A 22255-nucleotide genomic window follows, 5' to 3' on the forward strand; every position below is an offset into this window, starting at 1 on the left:
TAAAAACCACTAAGGCATTCATGCAGAGGAGCAAGTAAAACGTTCTGGAATGGCCATCTCAGTCCCCAGACCTTAATGTAATTAAAAATCTGTGGTGTGAGTTAAAGAGAGCTGTCCATGTTCGGAAGCCATCAAACCTGAATGAACTAGAGATGTTTTGTAAAGAGGAATGGTCCAAAATACCTTCAACCAGAATCCAGACTCTCATTGGAACCTACAGGAAGCGTTTAGAGGCTGTAATTTCTGCAAAAGGAGGATCTGCTAAATATTGATTTCATTTCTTTTTTGTGGTGCCCAAATGTATGCACCTGCCTAATTTTGTTTGAACAATTATTACACACTTTCTGTAAATCCAATAAACTTCATTTCACTTCTCAAATATCACTGTGTGTGTCTCCTATATGATATATTTAACTGACATTTTTTATCGTAACAACCAACGATTTACACAGGAAAATTGTGGTGATTAACAAGGTTGCTCAAACTTTTGCATCCCACTGTATATATATATATATATATATATATATTTTAAGAAGTACTTCCAGAGTAAAATAAAACATAAATTATTTCTCGCCTATGTTGCTGTCACTTACAGTAAGTAGTAGAAATCTGACTGAAGCGACAGGTTTTGGACTAGCCCACCTTCTCATTGGTGGGTTTTATTTTTAAAAGCACTTAGTGAATGGCAGTTGCTCCTTCCAACTGCCAAAATAGTGTGCAGTGAGCAGGGAGGCTGGCCAGCATCTTTGTATTAATCATTTTCAGGGAATATCAATAAATAATAAAGGCCATGCTGAAAATCCCCCATGAAGAGATGGACTAGCCCAAAACCTGTCAGGTAATGTCAGATTTCTACTACCTTCTGTAAGTGACAGCAACATAGGAGAAAAGTAATGAATGGCTCATTTTACTCTGGAAGAAATGTACTTCTTATTTATGTGTTTTCAATTTTAGCATTTTCGCGACAGTTCCTCTTTAAAGTGTTTTTACAATTTTACGCTATGGAAGCTTTGATTATGTCTTTCTGAGTTGATATGGTTCTGCAGTGATCTGAGAGCAGTGGAAGAGACTTCCTTGTATGGCAGGGGGCGGCCAGATGACCCCATAAGCGCTGAAGACCCATTTAACAAAGGGTCATACGTAACGGTGAGTGACCACTGCTTTGGGTGTGATGGTGATTCGCAGAAGCGGTTTGCTGAGCTCTGTACAGCTAGAGGAAGAGATCTGGACTGCTTGCTTGTCAGTGGTTTCATGGATACACTGTAGAATCATTAGTGCGCAGCAGTTTTTGTAAATTATTTATAGGTAGAAAAAACAAAAACAAAAAACAACAAATGTAGATTAAAGAGAAACTGTAACCAAGAATTGAACTTCATCCCAATCAGTAGCCGATACCCCCTTTCCCATGAGAAATCTATTCCTTTTCTCAAAAAGGCTCTGTATGGCTGATATTGTGGTGAAACCCCTCTCACGGTGTGATGGCAGGACCATGGACTTGACTGTGTCCTGTCTGTGAACCTCATTGCATTGTGGGAAATAGCTGTTTACAGCTGCAAAAAAAAAAACCAAGCAGCATCTCCTTCCACTGACATCACCTTCCAGCAGTAAAAATGTCACCATGTGATAAGTGTCAGACTGTAAATCAGGGAAAGATTTTAAAATGGGCAAACACCGACTAAATCGTTTATACATAATAAATGTGAAAATGAAGCACTTTTTTTATTACATTATTTTCCCCGGAGTTCCTGTTTAAATATAGAAATAATGTGTAGGAGAGTGGCAGGATTCTTGGACTGGTTACTCCCCCTTAGCAGCCATGTCATGTCAGAGCCAGTGACAGGTGAGCCTCTGTGTGTCAACATAAGATTCTCAGCTTGGAATCTCCTCCACAAGGCTGGAACATTCCCCCTCACAAACTTTCCCTGACATTCTAGCCACGCCCCCTCCTCGCCAGCCAGCGTCAAACATGCGAGATGTTTTGGCGAAGCCGATGACGTCACCCGCCGCCCTCATTGGCTGGCGATGATCTCATGTTACATCCGGGGCTCTCTCCTCCCCTCCCCTCCGCAGTTTCACAATGAAGAAAACAACATCCTCTCAGCGCTCTCGCTCTTACCTCGCGCCCTCCCCGATTCCAGTCACCCCATTGGCCGCCGCCAGCGCCTATCAAGCCGCAAGCCAATCACAAATCGAAGGCTCGCTAGCACGACCTCCCGCCCCCTCCTCTTCACGACAAACACGCCCCCTTTTCAGCTCTGACAGCTGCCCCAGCCAACCGCGCTGCGACTTTCTTTGATTGACAGCGCTCACAGCCAATCCAGCGCCGGCTCAAGGCAACATCGCGCTTAGACAAAATGACAGCGCGACCTCCTCACGTCCTCCCGCTGTCCAAATCCTAAGGCGCAAAACACTCGCAGCCCGAGCTCCGCGCAGGCGCACTGCCATACCGCCTCCTGCGCCCCGCCCCCCTTGCGCCTGGATTGGCCGCGCGGCAGCGTCAGAGCGCTGGCACCGCGACGTCTCCGGGTTCGCCAGCCGACCCAGCGTGCCGCGCGCGGCCGAACTGCGGTTGCGCGATAGTCGGCGCATGCGCAGTATTAAACACCGAGCGTCGAGCCGAGCACACAGCGCCGAGACCGGAAGAGATGGGGGGAGAAGCGGCCTATCGCGTGTAACAGGCGGCTGGGAGCTCCCAGAACGAGTAGCGAGGCCGGCAGCGTGGGGGAGGAGGCCCACTGGAGCTTGTACCGCTAGGTAAGTGGCCTGACTCCCCCTCCCCGCCTCCTCCCCTGACAGCAGAGAGGTCACCCAGGGCCCGGGCCGCCTCTGCCTGTCACACGTGCCTTGCCAGTGGCTACACACGCTGCAATTACATTTTACCTAGATTTGACCGATCTGATGCAATTTTTTAGGGGGTTGATTGGAAGCTTGCAAGAAATTGAGCGATTTATAGAGAAACCGTGACCAAGAATTGAACTTCATCCCAATCAGTAGCTGATATCTCCTTAACCGTGAGAAATCTGTTCCTTTTCTCAAATGGATCATCAGGGGGCTCTGTATGGCTGATATTGTGGTGAAACCCCACCCATACTGTTATGTCAGGACCATGGTCCTGACAGTTTCCTGTCTGTGGTCCTCATTGCATTGTGGAAAATAACAGCTGTTTCCAACTGCCAAAAAAGCAAGCAGCATCTCCTTCCACTGACATCACCTTCCAGCGCTAGAAATGTCACCATGTGATAAATGTCAGAATGTAAATCAGGGGGAGGAAAGATTTTACAAGGAGCAAACGCTGACTAAATCATTTATACATCATTATTGTAAGAATGCCGCACTTTATTACATTATTTTCACTGGAGTTCCTCTTTAAACCTACATATGTTTGAAATTGCTGCAGTTTTGGGGGGGAAAAAATTGTAAATGTTGAAGTCGGTTGGTTAGAAAACCCTCCTGCATAATTATTATTTTTTTTTTGTATTAATATAGTGTTGAATTCTTCTTCTGCACTGATGTATAGGGTATGTAGTCGTGTCACTAACTGTTCCTCAGAGGAGCTCACACTGTAAACCCTCCATAGGCTTAGTCTATTGTCCTACCATATTATGTATTTATATAGCACTGACCTCTTCTGCAGCACTTTACTGAGTACATAGTCATGTCACTGACTGTCCTCAGCGGAGCTCACATTCTAATACCCTACCCTTCTAAAACACTGGTCATAGTCCAGTGTTTCTCAAACCTGTTTTTGTGACTCCCCAACGGTGCATGTTTTGCAGGTAACCTCACGCATGCCCAGGTGGGGTAATTTGTGTCTTAGCTACATGGAATTCACCTAGCTGAGACACTAGCCGACCTGTGTATAGATGAGGTGAGGATCGGATTCTCAGCATGGCCTTTAATCTTTATAATGATACTCCCTGAAAAGGATTTATACAAATATGCTTGCCGGCCTACCTGCTCGTTAGACACGGATTTGGCAGTTGGACAGAGCAACTGCCATTCATGCAAAGCTTTTGAAAATAAAGAAACCACTGAGAATCCCCCATAAGGAAATGATCTAGTCCAAAACCTGTCGGTTCTGACAGGTTTCTACTACCTACTGTAAGTGACATCAACATAGGAGAAAAGTTATTTATAGCTCATTTTAATATGGAAGAAATGTACTTCTTATGCTTCATACACACTTGAGATAAAAGTCTTTGGAAAAGGCAAGATCACAGACCAATTTTACCCCCTTCCATGAGAGCCATACTCTACACAGTCTATTCTATGGAGCTGCACTCCCCATCAGACAGAGATCTTACCCCCTTCCATGTAGTATGAGAGCCATACCTACACAGTCTATTCTATGGAGCTGCACTCCCCATCAGACAGAAATCTTACCCCCTTCCATGTAGTATGAGAGCCACACCTACACAGTCTATTCTATGGAGCTGCACTCCCCATCAGACAGGAATCTTACCCCCTTCCATGTAGTATGAGAGCCATAACTACACAGTCTATTCTATGGAGCTGAGCTCCCCATCAGACAGAAATCTTACCCCCTTCCATGTAGTATGAGAACCACACCTACACAGTCTATTCTATGGAGCTGCACTCCCCATCAGACAGAAATCTTACCCCCTTCCATGTAGTATGAGAGCCATACCTACACAGTCTATTCTATGGAGCTGCACTCCCCATCAGACAGAAATCTTACCCCCTTCCATGTAGTATGAGAGCCACACCTACACAGTCTATTCTATGGAGCTGCACTCCCCATCAGACAGGAATCTTACCCCCTTCCATGTAGTATGAGAGCCATAACTACACAGTCTATTCTATGGAGCTGAGCTCCCCATCAGACAGAAATCTTACCCCCTTCCATGTAGTATGAGAGCCACACCTACACAGTCTATTCTATGGAGCTGCTCTCCCCATCAGACAGAAATCTTACCCCTTTCCATGTAGTATGAGAGCCACACCTACACAGTCTATTCTATGGAGCTGCACTCCCCATCAGACAGAAATCTTACCCCCTTCCATGTAGTATAAGAGCCACGCCTACACAGTCTATTCTATGGAGCTGAACTCCCCATCAGACAGAAATCTTACCCCCTTCCATGTAGTATGAGAGCCATACCTACACAGTCTATTCTATGGAGCTGCACTCCCCATCAGACAGAGATCTTACCCCCTTCCATGTAGTATGAGAGCCACACCTACACAGTCTATTCTATGGAGCTGAACTCCCCATCAGACAGAAATCTTACCCCCTTCCATGTAGTATGAGAGCCACGCCTACACAGTCTATTCTATGGAGCTGAACTCCCCATCAAATAAAATCTTTGCAAGATGCTGCACACACAGATGCTGTACACACTCAAAAGATCATTATCTGCAAAAGATCCATTCCTGCAAAAGATCCGTTCCTGCAAAATGCATTCATAGTCTATGAGCTCTGCAGATCTCCTACACACCTTGTTTAACAGACAATCATCTGCAGATCAGATCCACCAGGATGGATTTTCAGATCTGCAGATGATTGGCAGATATGCAGATGAAGTCTGTTAAACAAGGTGTGTATGATGATCTGCAGATCTCATAGACTATGAATGCATTTTGCAGGAACAGATCTTTTGAGTGTGTACGGGCATCTGTGTGTGCAGCATCTTGCAAAGATTTTATCTGATGGGGTGTTCAGCTCCATAGAATAGACTTTGTAGGTATGGCTCTCATACTACATGGAAGGGGGTAAGATTTCTGTCTGATGGGGAGTGCAGCTCCAGAGAATAGACTGTGTAGGTGTGGCTCTCATACTACATGGAAGGGGGTAAGATTTCTGTCTGATGGGGAGTGCAGCTCCATAGAATAGACTTTGTAGGTATGGCTCTCATACTACATGGAAGGGGGTAAGATTTCTGTCTGATGGGGAGTTCAGCTCCATAGAATAGACTGTGTAGAGTATGGCTCTCATACTACATGGGAGGGGGTAAGATTTCTGTCTGATGGGGAGCTCAGCTCCATAGAATAGACTGTGTAGGTGTGGCTCTCATACTACATGGAAGGGGGTAAGATTTCTGTCTGATGGGGAGTGCAGCTCCATAGAATAGACTGTGTAGGTGTGGCTCTCATACTGCATGGAAGGGGGTAAGATTTCTGTCTGATGGGGAGTGCAGCTCCATAGAATAGACTGTGTAGGTGTGGCTCTCATACTACATGGAAGGGGGTAAGATTTCTGTCTGATGGGGAGTGCAGCTCCATAGAATAGACTGTGTAGAGTATGGCTCTCATACTACATGGAAGGGGGTAAAATTGGTCTGTGATCTTCCCTTTTTTGCAAAGACTTTTATCTCAAATGTGTATGAAGCATTATTTGTATGTGTTTACATATTTGTTTTGTAAAGTGCTGTGGAATATGTTGGCGCTATATTAATAATATATTTTACATTTTCCAATTTTTCGCAACAGGGGTGCTTTGTGGAAAATAAGGTGTCATGAAACCCATTCAACAATTAATTAATGTTTTGAAAATGTCATACATTTGTACTCCAGTTGTGATAAACTATGGTCACACTATTTGGCCAATTACAATGCTTTGCATTATGGAGGGTGCTGTGATAGGAGCAGGGCTGTGGAGTTGAAGTAATTTTAGGTATGAGTCGGTGGTTTCATAAACTGAGGAGTTGGAGTCAGATGATTTTTGTACTGACTCCACAGCCCTGGATTGGAAAACTCTTCCCTGCTGGGTCCCATCAAGTAGACTAGTGCCTTGCTGTTCCCTGAAATTCTTCATGTGATTATTGCCAATCCCGGTGCAGATGGGCTGGTGGGCTGTGCCAAGCAGGGCATTCTGTCATGATGGGAGGATGACATGCTTTGCAGCTCCACTTTTGACCCAGGACATGTCTGTATGGAGTTTGTCATCAATATGTAAATAACCTTTGAATTTCAGAGGTTCTCCCAATGTTTGTGTGGGTCACTTGTTTTTCCTCCCACATCTAAAAATGTGTTTTTTTTTGTTTTTTTTTCTTTACAAGTTATGTCCCACCAGTGGATCATCCAGCACACCCTAAGGCTTGAAACCCACTACAAATCGCTATCGCTAATTGCAACCACTAGCGTTTAGTATGAGCATTTTCTGGCGATTTGGGTAGCAATTTTAAAAGTGTAAGCGTTTTGCTAGCGATTGTGTAGTGATTAGCGTTTTAATTCTGATTGGTCCTTTCAATTAATTTTAATTTTTTACAATGTGCAGTAATGTAAAAACGCTAGCAAAATCGCTCCGTGTAGGTTTTGATGAGATTACACCAGCGCTTATATACTTTACATTGCAGAAACGCTAAACTGTAAAAATGCTGCATGTCCTGAGTTTAGCGATTTGGTAATCGCAATCACTCCAGTGGAATTTGGCCCATCCATTAACATTAGCTTAGCGGGAAGTCGGTAGTGTTTTGAATCTCTCCTTAAACGCTCACAAAATTGCTGTAGTGGGGTTGAGTCCTTAGGGCTCAGACACACTAAGTGCTTTTCTGAGCACTTTTTGGACTCCTGAGCTTAATGAGTTTAAAAAAAAAAAAAAAAAAACACTCCCATTGACATAATTATGCAGTAAAATCGTGCGATTTTATTGTGATCACTTCCAATGACTTGCATTAAAATCGAGTTTTTTCTTAAAAAGCTCTCAGAGAACTGTGGAGGCCAAAAAGTGCTCAGAAAAGAGCTTCTAGTTTGTCTGAGCGCTTAAAAATGTGTTACAGACTTTGGTAGGGAATGGTTTTGTGAGTTCCTCTAAGGTCATGTTCACAGTGACTGTTGCAACGGATTGTGACACGGTGCAATGTAAAGGATTTGGACAGCAGCGCGTTATGGCTGTTTTGTCGGGTAAGGTGAAGCATGCAGTCAATAAAAAAGTAAGCTTCACTCCACCTGTTCTATCGCAATGCACACCCCGCACTGTGAACGCCGGTGCATTGCGGCATGCCGCGTTACAATTTGGCCGTTACACCACACCGTGACCGCTAAGTGTGGCCTCAGGCCTGGTTTCTCAGCCAGTGGTATGTGCACCCTGAGGCGTACTTCTGATGGGTCGGGGGGGGGGGGGGGGATACTTGGGTTTTAGGTATAACACCCTTTTTAAGATTTTCAGAACATTGTGCTTGATGAGCGCCAAATTAGTATTTTAGATAATTTATGAGTAAATGCTTGGATACTGTTTAAAGACAATTAATGTGTAGTACTATTAAATCGGACTTGAACTCAGAACTTCCTCTTTGTTCTAAAAGATAAGCAACAACATAACTTAAAAAAAAAAAACATTTCTTTGTTACAGCTGATACAAATCCTGCAATAAATCTGCAGTGTCTACTTCCTGCTTTCACGGAAGCAGACATAGGGTTAACCTTCTGTGTTTACAAATGACCAGCTGACACAGCTGAAATCAAATTACAGTTGTGATTAGCCACAGATGATGACCACAGGTGATTAGCCACAGGTGAGTGTGATTTAGACAGGCTAAACGCGTTAAATACATACAGGGTGCATTTCTCTGCTTTCCTTTTGTCCTGTGCAAAAGTTCAGGTCCTCTTTAAATGTGTCAAGGGGTACAATCTCCACTATATCAAGAGGTACTTGGTGAGCACAGGCCTTCAAAAGAGGCGCACTCCAAAATAATGTTGAGAAACACTGCCTTAAAGAGAACCTGAGGTGGGGTTCTGACAATGCTAGCTACACACAGAGGCTGGGTTTGCCTATACAGCCTAGCCTCTGTTGATATCCCAATCCCCCCCCTCCCCCAAGCCCCTGCGCTCTGTTATCCCCCATAAATCAAAGCCGTGCTGTCGACATGCAGCATGTCGCAGCGGGCTGTGTTTACCTCTATAGTGTCAAGTCTGCTGCTCCCTCCGCCTCCTGCATAGCTCCAGTCCCCGCCTGAGTCCCTTCCCTCACCGCTGATTGGAGGGAAGGGACGGGACGCAGGAGGGGACCGGAGCTATGCAGGAGGTGGAGGGAGCAGCAGACTGACAGTACAGATGTAAACACAGCCCGCACAGCACGGCTGTGATTTATGAGGTATAGCAGGGCGCAGGATCTGGATAGCAACAGAGGCTAGGCCAGGCATGGGCAAACTTGGCCCTCCAGCTGTTAAGGAACTAGTCCCACAATGCATTGCAGGAGTCTGACAGCCACAGTCATGACTCATAAAGGCAAATGCATTGTGTGACTTGTAGTTCCGTAACAGCTGGAGGGCCAAGTTTGCCCATGTCTGGGCTAGGCTGTATAGGCAGACCCAGCCTCTGTGTGTAGATGGCATTGTCAGAACCCCACCTCGGGTTCTCTTTAAGGTACAATTACTGTATATACTCGAGTGTAAGCAGAGGTACTCGCTTTTCCCTCAGAAACCAGGAAAAACTTGCGTGAGACCCTCTCCCCGTAGCCAGATGTGCCCCAAGGATGATACTGCTGTGTCTTAAGATGACATAGATATGAGACACAGCGATTGCCGCACAGGAAGAATCCCCGATCACGCTCCGCTCCACAAGCCAGGGGACACAGGTAGTCTTGAGCAGCGCACTCTGCACACCATGTTGCAGGGGATGAGGGGAATTGCCCCAGCAAAGAGACAGCTGGTAAGAGCAGGATCACTAGTGCACAATCCTTGTGCTCCTCTGCCAGTAACAAAACCTGCTCCACTGACCCGCATATAAGCCGAGGGGTAACTTTTCAGCATTTTTTTTGAGCTGAAAAATTAGGCTTATACATGAGTATATACAGTATTTGATGATGTACATTGTAAAGTGCTGTGGAAGATGGCTACACTATATAAATACATAATAAATGTAGACTGTTCAGTCTACAGGGTCAGGAGCCAATGAAATTGTGTCCTGCCTGGCTTCCAGAGATCCGCTGTCGTGGAGACTGCAGAGTGGGTGGGCTGAGGTGACGGATGTGCATCGTGAATGCCTGTAGCGGTGATTTGTCGGTATGTTCTCGTATGAGTGGTCTCTGGTCCTTAAAGGGCCAGAGACCGCGGGTACTGAAGCGGTTAAAGAGGAACTTCAGCCTATACAAACATACTGTCATAAAGTTATGTTAATTAAAATAGGTAATATAATCTCTTACCCACCCTGTTTTAAAAGAACAGGCAATGTTTGATTTTTATGAGGGCAGCCATCTTTTTGGTTGAAAGGAGGTGACCGGGAGCATGACACAGTTCCAACTGTCGTGTGCTGATCACCCCTCCCAGTTGCTAGGCAACATGAATAACATGGGAAATCCCATCATCCTTTGCACAGCATCAGGGAAAAAAAGCCCAGGCAGTTTTCTTTGATGGGTGGAGCTTAGCTAAAAATACAGCTAAAAATTATGCTTTGGTATAAAAAACTTCTGATGCTGTGAAACTGTTAAAGAAACACCAAGCCTTTTCAGTTCTGCTTAGATTTTTAGTCTGCAGGTTCACTTTAAGCTCTGGATTAGCATCCATGAAATACATTTACCAGCATGCAGCGCATATACAATACCACAGGGATTTACTGGCCAGGGTCCAGTAGCCCCACCAACCATGCACACATTTATATAAAAAAAAATGTATCCAGTTGTGATTTATTATGGTAGCATCGCTGTAAAGTCGAGCAGCTGAAACCATTCCTATGGGGGGAGGGGGACATCATACCCTTCCACCCCCTGAATACTGCTATACCATAACTGTACAGTGCTGGGTACTAGGTTCACTTAGGACCCCAGTCAGGGCACTCTCTGAATGGAATTTGCATGTGTTTCCTCCATGCGCTCTGGTTTCCTCCCACAACCCAAAAACATAGAGATATAAATTGGCCCTGGACTATGATGGGTATAGAACTATAATAGGGATAGGATTGTGAGACCCGAGACAGTTGGTGACATGACTTTATTACTCTGTAAGAGTGGTTATAACTTAATATGGTGTTGGGGACCAGAGAGACTCTCACCCTCTGGTCCTCCACCGGGAATATTCATTTTTTTTTATCACCACCGGTTACTGTTCTTATTTTGCTTAAGGCTACTTGCACACCAAGACGTTGCGTTAGGTGCTACGTTAAGGTCGCATAACGTGCACCTAACACAACGTATGGTGCTGCAAGTGAGGACGGTAGAGTGAGCCGCGTTAGGCGGCTCGATTCCTATGTCTCCCAGAGTGGCGCTGATTGGCCAGCGGGACCACGTGATGCGGAGCGAGACACTCCGCATTACGTGGTCCCGCCGGCCAATCAGCGGCCGCCAGTGCAGTGAATATTAAGTAGCCATGTGCGCGGCTAGTGTAGCTGGCTCTCCCCGCCTCCTCTCCGCCCCCCACTGAGCATGTGCAAACAGTCTAACGCGGCTATAGCCACTCTAACGCCGTAGCATGCTGCACTTTCGGGAGAACGTGCAGTGTAAGGGAAGGTCCAAGCAAAAAAAAAAAGTTTCACTTACCTGGGGCTTCTACCAGCCCCATGCAGCCATCGTGTGCCCTGGTAGTCACTCACTGCTCCTCCATTCCCCCGCTGGCAGCTTTCTGACCTCAGAGGTCAGGACCGAATTGCGTACATTTTTACACACTCCCGCTAGTGCAGGAACATTAACACATACATTTTTACGCGTTAGTGGTGCAATGCGTACATTTTTGTTCCTGCACTAGCTGGAATGCGTAAAAATGTACGCAATGTGGCCCTGACCTCCGAGGTCAGAAAGCAGGCAGCGGGGGACTGGAGCAGCAGTGAGTGACTACGAGGACACAGGATGGCTGCATGGGGCTGGTAGAAGCAGAACTAGCTGGGGGCGGGGGACTGGAGCAGCAGTGAGTGACTACGAGGGCACAGGATGGCTGCATGGGGCTGGTAGAAGCAGAACTAGCTGGGGGCGGGGGACTGGAGCAGCAGTGAGTGACTACGAGGGCACAGGATGGCTGCATGGGGCTGGTAGAAGCAGAACTAGCTGGTGGCGGGGGACTGGAGCAGCAGTGAGTGACTACGAGGGCACAGGACGGCTGCATGGGGCTGGTAGAAGCAGAACTAGCTGGGGGCGGGGGACTGGAGCAGCAGTGAGTGACTACGAGGGCACAGGATGGCTGCATGGGGCTGGTAGAAGCAGAACTAGCTGGGGGCGGGGGACTGGAGCAGCAGTGAGTGACTACGAGGGCACAGGATGGCTGCAGGGGGCTGGTAGAAGCAGAACTAGCTGGTGGCGGGGGACTGGAGCAGCAGTGAGTGACTACGAGGGCACAGGACGGCTGCATGGGGCTGGTAGAAGCAGAACTAGCTGGGGGCGGGGGACTGGAGCAGCAGTGAGTGACTACGAGGGCACAGGATGGCTGCATGGGGCTGGTAGAAGCAGAACTAGCTGGGGGCGGGGGACTGGAGCAGCAGTGAGTGACTACGAGGGCACAGGATGGCTGCATGGGGCTGGTAGAAGCAGAACTAGCTGGGGGCGGGGGACTGGAGCAGCAGTGAGTGACTACGAGGGCACAGGATGGCTGCATGGGGCTGGTAGAAGCAGAACTAGCTGGCGGCGGGGGACTGGAGCAGCAGTGAGTGACTACGAGGGCACAGGATGGCTGCATGGGGCTGGTAGAAGCAGAACTAGCTGGCGGCAGGGGACTGGAGCAGCAGTGAGTGACTACGAGGGCACAGGATGGCTGCATGGGGCTGGTAGAAGCAGAACTAGCTGGGGGCGGGGGACTGGAGCAGCAGTGAGTGACTACGAGGGCACAGGATGGCTGCATGGGGCTGGTAGAAGCAGAACTAGCTGGGGGCGGGGGACTGGAGCAGCAGTGAGTGACTACGAGGGCACAGGATGGCTGCAGGGGGCTGGTAGAAGCCACAGGTAAGTGAAACTCTTTTTTTTTTTTTTTTTTTTTTTTTTTTTTTTGCTTGGACCTTCCCTTTAAGCAGTCAGTGTTTGCCCATTGTAAAATATTTCCTCTTCCTGATTTACATTCTGACATTTATCACATGGTGACATTTTTACTGCTGGCAGGTGATAGTGGAAGGAGATGCTGCTTTTTTGGTAGTTGTAAACAGCTGTTATTTCCCACAATGCAACAAGGCTCCCACAGTGTGATGTCAGAACCATGGTCCTGACATCACACTATGGGAGGGGTTTCACCACAACATCAGCCATACAGAGCCACCTGATGATCCATTTGAGAAAAGGAAAATATTTCTCATGGGAAAGGGGGTATCCGCTACTGATTGGGGATGAAGTTCAGTCCTTGGTTTCCTTTACGGTCTATCTTTAAGCTGTTTTGTTACCCGACATGATCGTGTGTGGTAGGGGTGGAAGGACAATCTTTGCTTTAAGAAATGGTAAGTCTTGATTTGCTTGACTACCAATTTTTCAGAGTGTCTCCTTTGCCTCTTATTCCTCTCCAGCCCCCCCCCCCCCCCCCCCCCCAAGAGTCCACTAGGTGAGTAGAGTATGCCAGAGCACCTGGCTCTATGCTGTCACTCAGTGCATCGAGTCCCAAACTCTGTAAGCGGCAATCATACTTCTGTGTTCACAAGCTTAGCAGACAGAATGGACAGCAGAGTGTGAACCCTTGCTGCAACCACCCCTTACCATAGATAAATGGCAACCTAGCCTCTCCCATCGAGTCCTATGACAACTGGGTGGAGTTTTTCACTGATATGGCCTGTGGGTCTAATAAGATCATCGTTAAAGGACGCCCGAAGCGAAAATAAACAAATGAATTTAACTCTTGTATCGATCTTCCTTCTCCTCCTAAAACTTACTTTTGAAGATATTCCACAGTTTTAAGTTTAAATCTACTTTTTGAAGTTTTAACTGTCTTGTTTTTGCTCAATGACACATTCATTGAAGTATGCCAAAGCTAAAATCTATGAACTATTGACCCTTTTTTATTTCCTGCTCTCAGAAGCCATTTTCTGCTAGGAAAGTGTTTTATTGTTGGAATTTCTTATCAGTGAGGGTCACAATGTAGTCACTTCCTGTCTTGAGTGAGTCAGACCTGAGTCAGACACTTACATACCTGATGTTTAACTCTTTCAGGCAGAGAAAGAAAAAAGAAACACAGCATAGTTAAGTGTGCTAGGCACTGTACATACCCATGTCTATCTCATCATGTCACTTCACTTCGGGTATCCTTTAGGCTAATTTCACACCAGGATGTTGCGTTAGAGGGGGCGTTAAGGTCGCATAACGTCCCCCTAACTCAACGCCTGGTGGTGCTGAATCTGGACGTCAGAGTGAGCCGCGTTGTGCAGCTCACTCTGGCGTCAGTGATGCCGTGATGCGTACTCTTGTGCGCATGCGGCATCACGTGGTCCCGCCGGCCAATCGCCGCACAGAGCGGCTGCTCCAGGAAGTAAACACTGCACGTCACAACGTGCAGTGCATATTAATTAGCCATGTGCCTGGCCGCTCTCCGCTCCTCCCCAACATTACTGAGCATGTGCAAGCAGTCTAACGCGGCTCAGCCGCGTCCAAAGTACTGCATGCAGTACGTTGTCTTGTGACGCAGCGTTACAATGTAACGCAACGTCCGCACTGTGAACAGCCCCATTGATTTTTCATTACTGTGCGGTGGGCTGCGTTACAGGCTGCTCTAACGTGCGCCTGTAACGTCCCACTGTGAAAGCAGCCTTAAAGAAAAGGTTTCAAAATCTTTTATGAATGGTACTTGATTCCTAATAAAATCTCAAATATTTCCTTCCGCTTCTAGCCTATGTTTTCCTTGTGCCACTCCAGGCACAGAACATGGTTGACTGTCCTGCCCAGTCATTCAGATTTTCTGGGATGCCTGTTTTGACCAGATGTCCCCTTTAAAAATTCATGGCCCTATTTTAGCAAGACTCGTTAATGTCACCAAATGTCAAAATAAACTGATAGCCTTACTTTGTGAGGATAATCGACACCTTATTGCTAAATTCTGGAAGTACCCTCGCGTTTTCCCATCTAGATGTACTGTGGTGGTGCTACCATATGTAGAACCTTTCCTACTGCAATCTAGAACTCATGTATTCGGGTTTGGGCTCCTTGGATTATGAGATGCCTTCTCTTAATATGTTATAGCTTGTTATCTATCCTAGATCTATGTACATGTTAACTTGATGATGTATAGCTGTGGGGTTCATGTTAATAGCTGCAGCGTTGTACCTGCTCAAACGACTTTCACCTACCTATGACTGCTTGTCAAAATGTCTATGAATAACGTAAGCAATATGATGCAAGTATGTTATTTTCATCTTCTGCAAAAGTCTTCAATAAAACAAAAAAAAAGGGAGTGACACCTCTCGGGAGAAAACTAGCCAAGACTTCATTAAAAAAAAATGTAATTGCTGGTGACAATAAGATTCAAATCTAAGTTTATGCAGGATTATACTAATATATGCGGCATGAACATGGACCAATTAAAGGGATACTGTAGGGGGTCGGGGGAAAATGAGTTGAACTTACCCGGGGCTTCTAATGGTCCCCCGCAGACATCCTGTGCCGGCGCAGCCACTCACCGATGCTCCGGTCCCACCTGCGGTTCACTACTGGAATTTTAGACTTCAAAGTCTGAAAACCACTGCGCCTGCGTTGCCGTGTCCTCGCTACCGCTGATGTCACCAGGAGCAGTACGCACAGGCCCAGTATGGTCTGTGACTGCGCAGTACGCTCCTGGTGACATCAGCAGGAGCGAGGATGCGGCAACGCAGGCGCAGTGGTTTTCTGACTTTAAAGTCTGAAATTCCAGAGGTGACCCGGAGGCGGGGCCGGAGCATCGGTGAGTGGCTGCGCGGGCACAGGATGTCTGCGGGGGACCATTAGAAGCCACGGGTAAGTTCAGCTCATTTTCCTCCGACCCCCCCCCCCCATACAGTATCCCTTTAAATGTAGCCAAGCAGTGGGTAACTACAATTCATGGTACCGCCCTGCAAAATTTTGGTGTGCTTGCCCCAATATTCACACCCCTCCTCCTGCCTCCCCTTGGTGGCTGTCATGGCCTGGGGACCCATCTCACAAGTCATCAAAAAAGTGTGGCCATCATGATGTTTACACCTGTAACAAGTGTGGCACCAAAACACCTGCAGTGTTCCTCCCCCCTCCCCAGGCTCTTTTAGCCAGGTGCTCCACCAGGCTAGTTTTGGTGAGCACCCGGTTGTTACCAGCTCACTTCCTCCTATGCTTCTCTCATCTCGCCCCACCTGGCTGCTTTTTCATGCCACCCGGCTGGCAGCGATGAGCTCCGGATGAAATCCAAATGAGTTTCATTCGTATTTCATGCTCTAATTAGTGCAGCTGAGCAGGTAGGTGAGGGAGGCGGGTGGCATCCTTCTTCTTTAACCCATCCAATGCTGCGTTCCCAGCCGCGTCACGTGACTACTACGCATCCTCCTTCAACTCGGATGGAGGAAGTTTGTAGTCACATGACAGCAGTGTGGGACGGGTTAAAGAAGGCTGCTGGGTAACTCCGTGCTCCGAGCACCTCTCATGGGTATGCCTAGAGACTCCGACCAGTACTGCAAAGTACTTAAAGATGCATACCATTCTGTAGCCGTTGTACACCAACTAATTTTTGTTCGATTTCAATTTAAAAATCCCAGCTGCCTTCTTGGCTATGTTATAACTTCCGGGTCACCCCAGTCTTCTCTGTTAGAGAAGTGCATCACTGAATATAGCAGGAAGGGGAAGTGACACGCATGGCCATTGCAAGAGGCTCCTCCAGAGGGGTCATAGCACGACTTTGTTGAAAGTCATCTGGCTTAAAGGCATGCCCATGAGAGGTGCTCGGAGTCCCTTTAACACACACCCACTCAGCTGCACTACTTAGAGGATGAAATCTGATTGAAACTCTTTCGGATTTCATCCAAATTTGATCCAAAGCTCGTCCCTGCCGGCTGGAAAGTTTTTTTTTTTTTTTTTTTTTTTTTTTTTTTTTTTTTTTTTTTTTTTTTTTTTTTCTGGGGAGATCACTGACCTAACCTGAAGTATAGTCCCCTGCATCGGGGGGAGGGAGGGTTAGCATTTGTGGTCTGCATTTCTGATAGCATTCCCTGCATATGATAGGTAGATCATTATTTTTTCTTGTGGGAGGGGGGGTTGTGGCGCAATGTTTAAGAAACCAACACAAATCACAAATGAGCAGAATAAAGGGTGGCTTTTTCAGTTTTGAGCTAAACGTGTCCAGGGCTGGAGCTGTCTTAAGTTTGGCAAGGCGTTCCAAAGGGTAGGAGCAGCATGACAGAAAGTTGAACTCCGGGGGTGGGCAAGTTATTGGATTATTTTGATCTGAGGTTGTGGCAGGTGTGACGCAGTTGCAACGAATCCTTCAGGTATCCGGGGCCTAGGTCATGTAGGGATTTGAATATTAGCATGCCAATTTTGAAGAGGATTCTCCATTTTATGGGTAGCCAGTGTAGTGAGCAAAGGATTGGTGTTATGTGGCAATGGTGGGGTTGGCTTGTTAATCATGTGCAATAAGGCTTGGATACTGAAATGAAACAGAGAAATCCGATAGAATATATATCTATATTTTTATAGACTATGTATACTCTGTACAGCTCTGCACAAGATCTAGGTGCTAAATCATTTTTGAATAGTCTAGCGGCTTCCTAGATCAGGGGTGTCAAACTCCAATACAAAGTGGGCCGAAGTTGTAAACTTGGACCAAGTCGTGGGCCAAGCTCAATGTCTACTGGTCACCTTCCTCCCTTACAAAGCTCCCTGGTCTCTAAGGGCCTCCCCTCCAACCCTTATGCAGTTCACTGGTGTCTAGTGGTCCTCCTTCCCCTGTACAGTTCCCTGGGGTCTAGTGCTTTCCCCTTACCTCCCCCATATGGCTTCCTAGATCTTCCTCAAGCCTACTACTGCTGCCCAGGATCTTATGGCTGTGCACGTTATACTATGTGAGATTACCTTTGCGCTGGAGAATAGAATGTATGTGCGCTCCCATGACTAACAAAACTTATGTTCAATAGTTTTTTTTTTTGTTTTTTTTTTATTAATAGCATGGGAAGAGCTTCATATGGGGAGTGTATTTAAGTCAAGCATGTTTAATGAAAGGTTTCTATGTTCTTCTCTACAGCCCATACTCCAGATTACATGCTGACCTGCATCAGGGAGCGATAGCTAAAAATAATGCAGCAGTTAGCATTATCACGTAGAGGGCTATGTAAAGCCTTAGACAGGAAGTATTCGGTGCACAGACACTTTCAGCGAGGAACCAGGCCAAAGGTACCTACAGACCCGAGCTGTATTTCAATGGAAGGCAGTCTCACATGTGAAGGGTCCCTGTAGCTTTTACCATTGAGTCTTATTAACTTATAATAACTTAAAGAGGAACTTTAGCGAAAAGGGGGAAAAAAATAAATTAATACGTTGCGATGTGAGAAGTTAAATAGGAGAGAGATCAAGAAATTATTGATATTGGCCGTGTACTGTAATTTGCTGGTCTGTGGAGTCGGTGGTTTCATAGTCGGACTCTGAGTTTGATGATGTTTATACAGACTAACCAGCAAGCTCCTTGTGAACCAGAACTCATTGGAGTGTGTGAGGGGCTACAGTAGTCCAAAAAGCTCCCTTACTAAAATGCTGTGCAAAATATGTTTGCTTTCTTAAAGCGGGATTGTCACCATAAAATTCAAATTTTCATCAGGAACTCGTCTGAGTGTATTAATAAGTGATCAAGATGCTAATCCTGCATTCAAAACTTTCAAACATTTTTCTGCTGTTATGGTTTGGAGTTTTCACAAAACTTCGGAGCACTGGCCCTTTACTAGCCATTGCCAAACAGTTGCATGCTGGGGGTTCTTTTTATCTATAATCCTCCTCTTCCATGTATTTCCCTGCCTAGCTGAAACATAATCCTCTGCTCACTTGTGTTTAGAAGCAAGGCTGAGGTGATTCGGCGATTGGAGGAGAAAAGAAAAATTTAAGGGAAGAAATTACATCAGTATTTAGCCTAAACTGTGGGCAAAAGACCTGGTTCCCACCAGGAACAGAATTCTCTTAATTTTACCATATAAAATTCACTAAACTCAAAACGTAGACAGTACAATACATCGGCTATAGAAGTAGAGCAAGTATTTATTTATCAACATATGTATGTATGTTTTCTTTTTTTTCCCCCTGGCATAGCATGGCTAATCCTACTGCTTAAAAACAATACTTGAGTCAAAATAAAAAATGTACTCATTTGGGGCATCCCTCAGCCCCCTTAAGCTGTATGGTGCCCTCACAGCCTCGCTCCGATCCTCCTGTCCCCGCCGGCGGCTACTTCCGGGTTCGGCTGGGAACGTGATTTATATGATGTATATGTTATACGCTATAGCAGCATAGAGGGTGATATAGCGGCTGGGAACGCGGAGAATCACTCGCGTTCCCAGCCTGTCAGCTGGTGTCTCCGAACCTGGAAGTAGCCGCCGGCGGGGACAGGAGGATCGGAGCCAGGCTGCAAGGGCACCATACAGCTTCAGGGGGCTGAGGGATGCCCCAGGTGAGTAAAAATATTATTTTTATTTTGACTGAAGTATGCCTTTACAGGGAACCAGAGACTAAGAACCCTCATGTATTTTACCATGTAGATCAGTGGGAACATTAGAGAAAACGCCTACCATGCTCTCTGTTTCATTATTTACTGTTCAGATTGCTTCTTATCGCCCTTGATAAAATCCCCGACTGAGCATTCAGTCTGGCTTTGTTCAGGAATCTTTAGAGCTGAGTCTGTCTTCTGTGCTGTCTTTTCAAGCCCAAGCCTGCCCCCTTGTGGCTCTGCTCAGGAATCATTATAGCGGAGTCGTTATAGCAAAGCCAGACTGAATGCTCAGTCGGGGATTTTATCAGGGTTGAGAAGAAGCAATCTGAACAGTAAATAATGAAATCGAGCAGGGCAGGTATTTTCTCTAATGTACCCACTGATATATAGGGTGCTTCGTCTCTGGTTCCCTTTAAAACAGGAAGTATTTCCGATTTAATTCAGGTTGGAGTGGGCTGCTAGATGTCTCCCAGTACAGACTCAACAGCCTTGGTAATTTTGTTCATATTGATTGACCCACAATCAGCCTGCAGGTAATCCTCTTTACTACTGGCAGACATGAAAAAAACACTGCGCCAACTGCCATTGGCCTCAATTCACTAAGATCATGCTGGAGATAAGGCAAGAGAAAACTTACTTCCACACAGTGAGAGCGTTATCTTTTCTCTTCATTTCTTAAAGAGAATCTGTACTCTAAAATTCTTACAATAAAAAGCATACCATTCTATTCATTATGTTCTCCTGGGCCCCTCTGTGCTGTTTCTCCCACTCCCTGCTGCAATCCTGGCTTGTAATTGCCATTTTTAGGCAGTGTTTACAAACAAAAGACATGGCTTCTAACTAGAGTGTGATAGGCTTGAGAGTAGCTCAGTCTCTGACTCATACAGAGCTTGGAGAGGGTGTGTATAGCGTCTGCCAGTGACAAGCAGTGCAGCACATTCCAGCCTCAGCCGACAGACGAGAGAAGATTAGATCATATAACAGAGATAACACAGCCACTGTGCAACTAGAAAAAGGCTGCAGTAACACAGACCACATTAGAACGGGTATAGGAACTTACAGGATAGAAGAAATAAGGCTGACAATTTTGTTACAGAGTCTCTTTAAGTTACCTCCTCTGTAGTTGGGACCTCCTCTGTAGTTTTTTTCACATGCAGTTAATTAACAGCCTGTCTTTAACTTTAGAATTCTGGAGTTATTTTAAGGATTGAAGAGTTATCTTAGACAGAAGAGTAAACTTTAGGTTTGCCTGAGGTAAGATGTTTCCTGAATACTACATGCCTCGTCACCATGGTGAGAACTCTAGAAACGTTACTAAAGACAGGAGATAAGCTTAGTGAATTGAGGCCATTATCTATAACCACACCCCCTAACAATGCAGTGTTGTTGTTTTTTTTTTTTTATTCTAGTTATACATGTGCACAGAGGGAGATACTGGTTGCTTGGCAGTTGGAAACAGCTGTTATTTCCCACAATGCAACAAGGCTCACAGACAGGAAACTGTCAGGACCATGGTCATGACACCACACTGTGGGAGGGGTCTCACCACAATATCAGCCATACAGCGCCCCCTGATCTATTTGAGAAAAGGTAAAGATTTTTCTCGGGAAAGGAGGCACCAAGTACTGACTGGGATTTTCTGTTTTCCTGCATCAGGTTGAGTGACGATCTGACAATTTCCCTGCCTCTGTCATACATGTCAAACCCTGGCCCATGGGCCAAATTTGGCCTTCGGAGCCCTCAGATTTGGCCCTCTTTGCATTGATTAGACCACCAGAGAAGCTATATTGGAGGGTGAGCCCTAGCTAGATCACCAGAGAAGCCATATGGGGAAGGGGACAGCACTAGATAGCAGGACATTGTGTATAGGAGAGGTAAGGGGACCACTAGACTACAGAGAACTGTATAGGGGAGGGACTGAGGACTACTAAACATCAGGGGATGGAGGGGGACTATTAGACACCACAGAACTCTATAAAGGGAAGAGGTGGCCTCTAGACATTGAGATCGGCCTGTGACTTGGTCCCAGACCTCAATTTTGGCCCACTTTCTATTTGAGTTGGACACCCCGGCCAGCTCTAAGTTGATTAAAAAAAAAAGAGGACTTGGATCTTTCCCATGAATGTTGTTAATAAATTGGATGATTGCAGATGTTTGCAATCTTCCAGCACTGGTGGTGGTCTTATGCACGCACTTGTGACTGTCCAAGGGCAAGTGCCCTTGGACATACCGTAACTTTCTATACCTATTTTATTTCTTTACCAGGCTCTCATTCACACTTGTAAATGTATTTGAAATACATTAACATGCATGCATTTGTTTATGTGTTTTTGTGCATTTCATTGCATTTCCACACATTTTCTATGCGTTACACTACATTGTCAAAACACTGAATTGAGGTTGAGGGAAAGGAAGCCTGCTCATTCATGGGGCTTCTTTGCCTGATCCATGTGCTGAAACACACGTAGTATCCATTACTGTGCGCTGCAGTGCGATTTCATCACTCCCAACACATTGAAATGCAACGCACAGCTGTACTGTGAATGCTAAAGTGTCTATGGACTCGTGTTACCATGTTTAATGCACGCTATGTGCAGTGCGCCATAACTCAACCCACATAGCGTGACTGAGCCCTAACTGCTGACATTCGTGTGGCTATAAACTCTCTTAGCAAAGAAATGAACAGCGCTACTTAAAAACAGATGAATGCTTACCTGCAAAAAAGTGCAGACCCCACTCATGGGATACAAATACACAATGAGCACACATACAACCTGTCTA

At 46.1% G+C, this 22255-nt stretch overlaps 1 protein-coding gene across 3 annotated transcripts in view; it reads left to right on the plus strand.

The window, feature by feature from the left end:
* Positions 1-755: 755 nt before the first annotated feature.
* The window catches only part of PPM1B (protein phosphatase, Mg2+/Mn2+ dependent 1B), a 101814-nt gene continuing 80314 nt past the window's right edge, over positions 756-22255 (plus strand). Inside the window, exon 1 of one of the 3 annotated variants that reach the window (XM_068233018.1) lies at positions 756-838. The gene's annotated coding sequence lies outside the window, so the exon portion shown is untranslated. Of the gene's footprint in view, positions 839-2425; positions 2755-22255 lie in introns of those variants that run through there. The other 2 variants (XM_068233016.1, XM_068233019.1) reach the window with 2 other exon arrangements.

The sequence above is a fragment of the Hyperolius riggenbachi genome, chromosome 4, assembly GCF_040937935.1.
Source record: "Hyperolius riggenbachi isolate aHypRig1 chromosome 4, aHypRig1.pri, whole genome shotgun sequence".
Lineage (NCBI taxonomy): Eukaryota > Metazoa > Chordata > Amphibia > Anura > Hyperoliidae > Hyperolius > Hyperolius riggenbachi.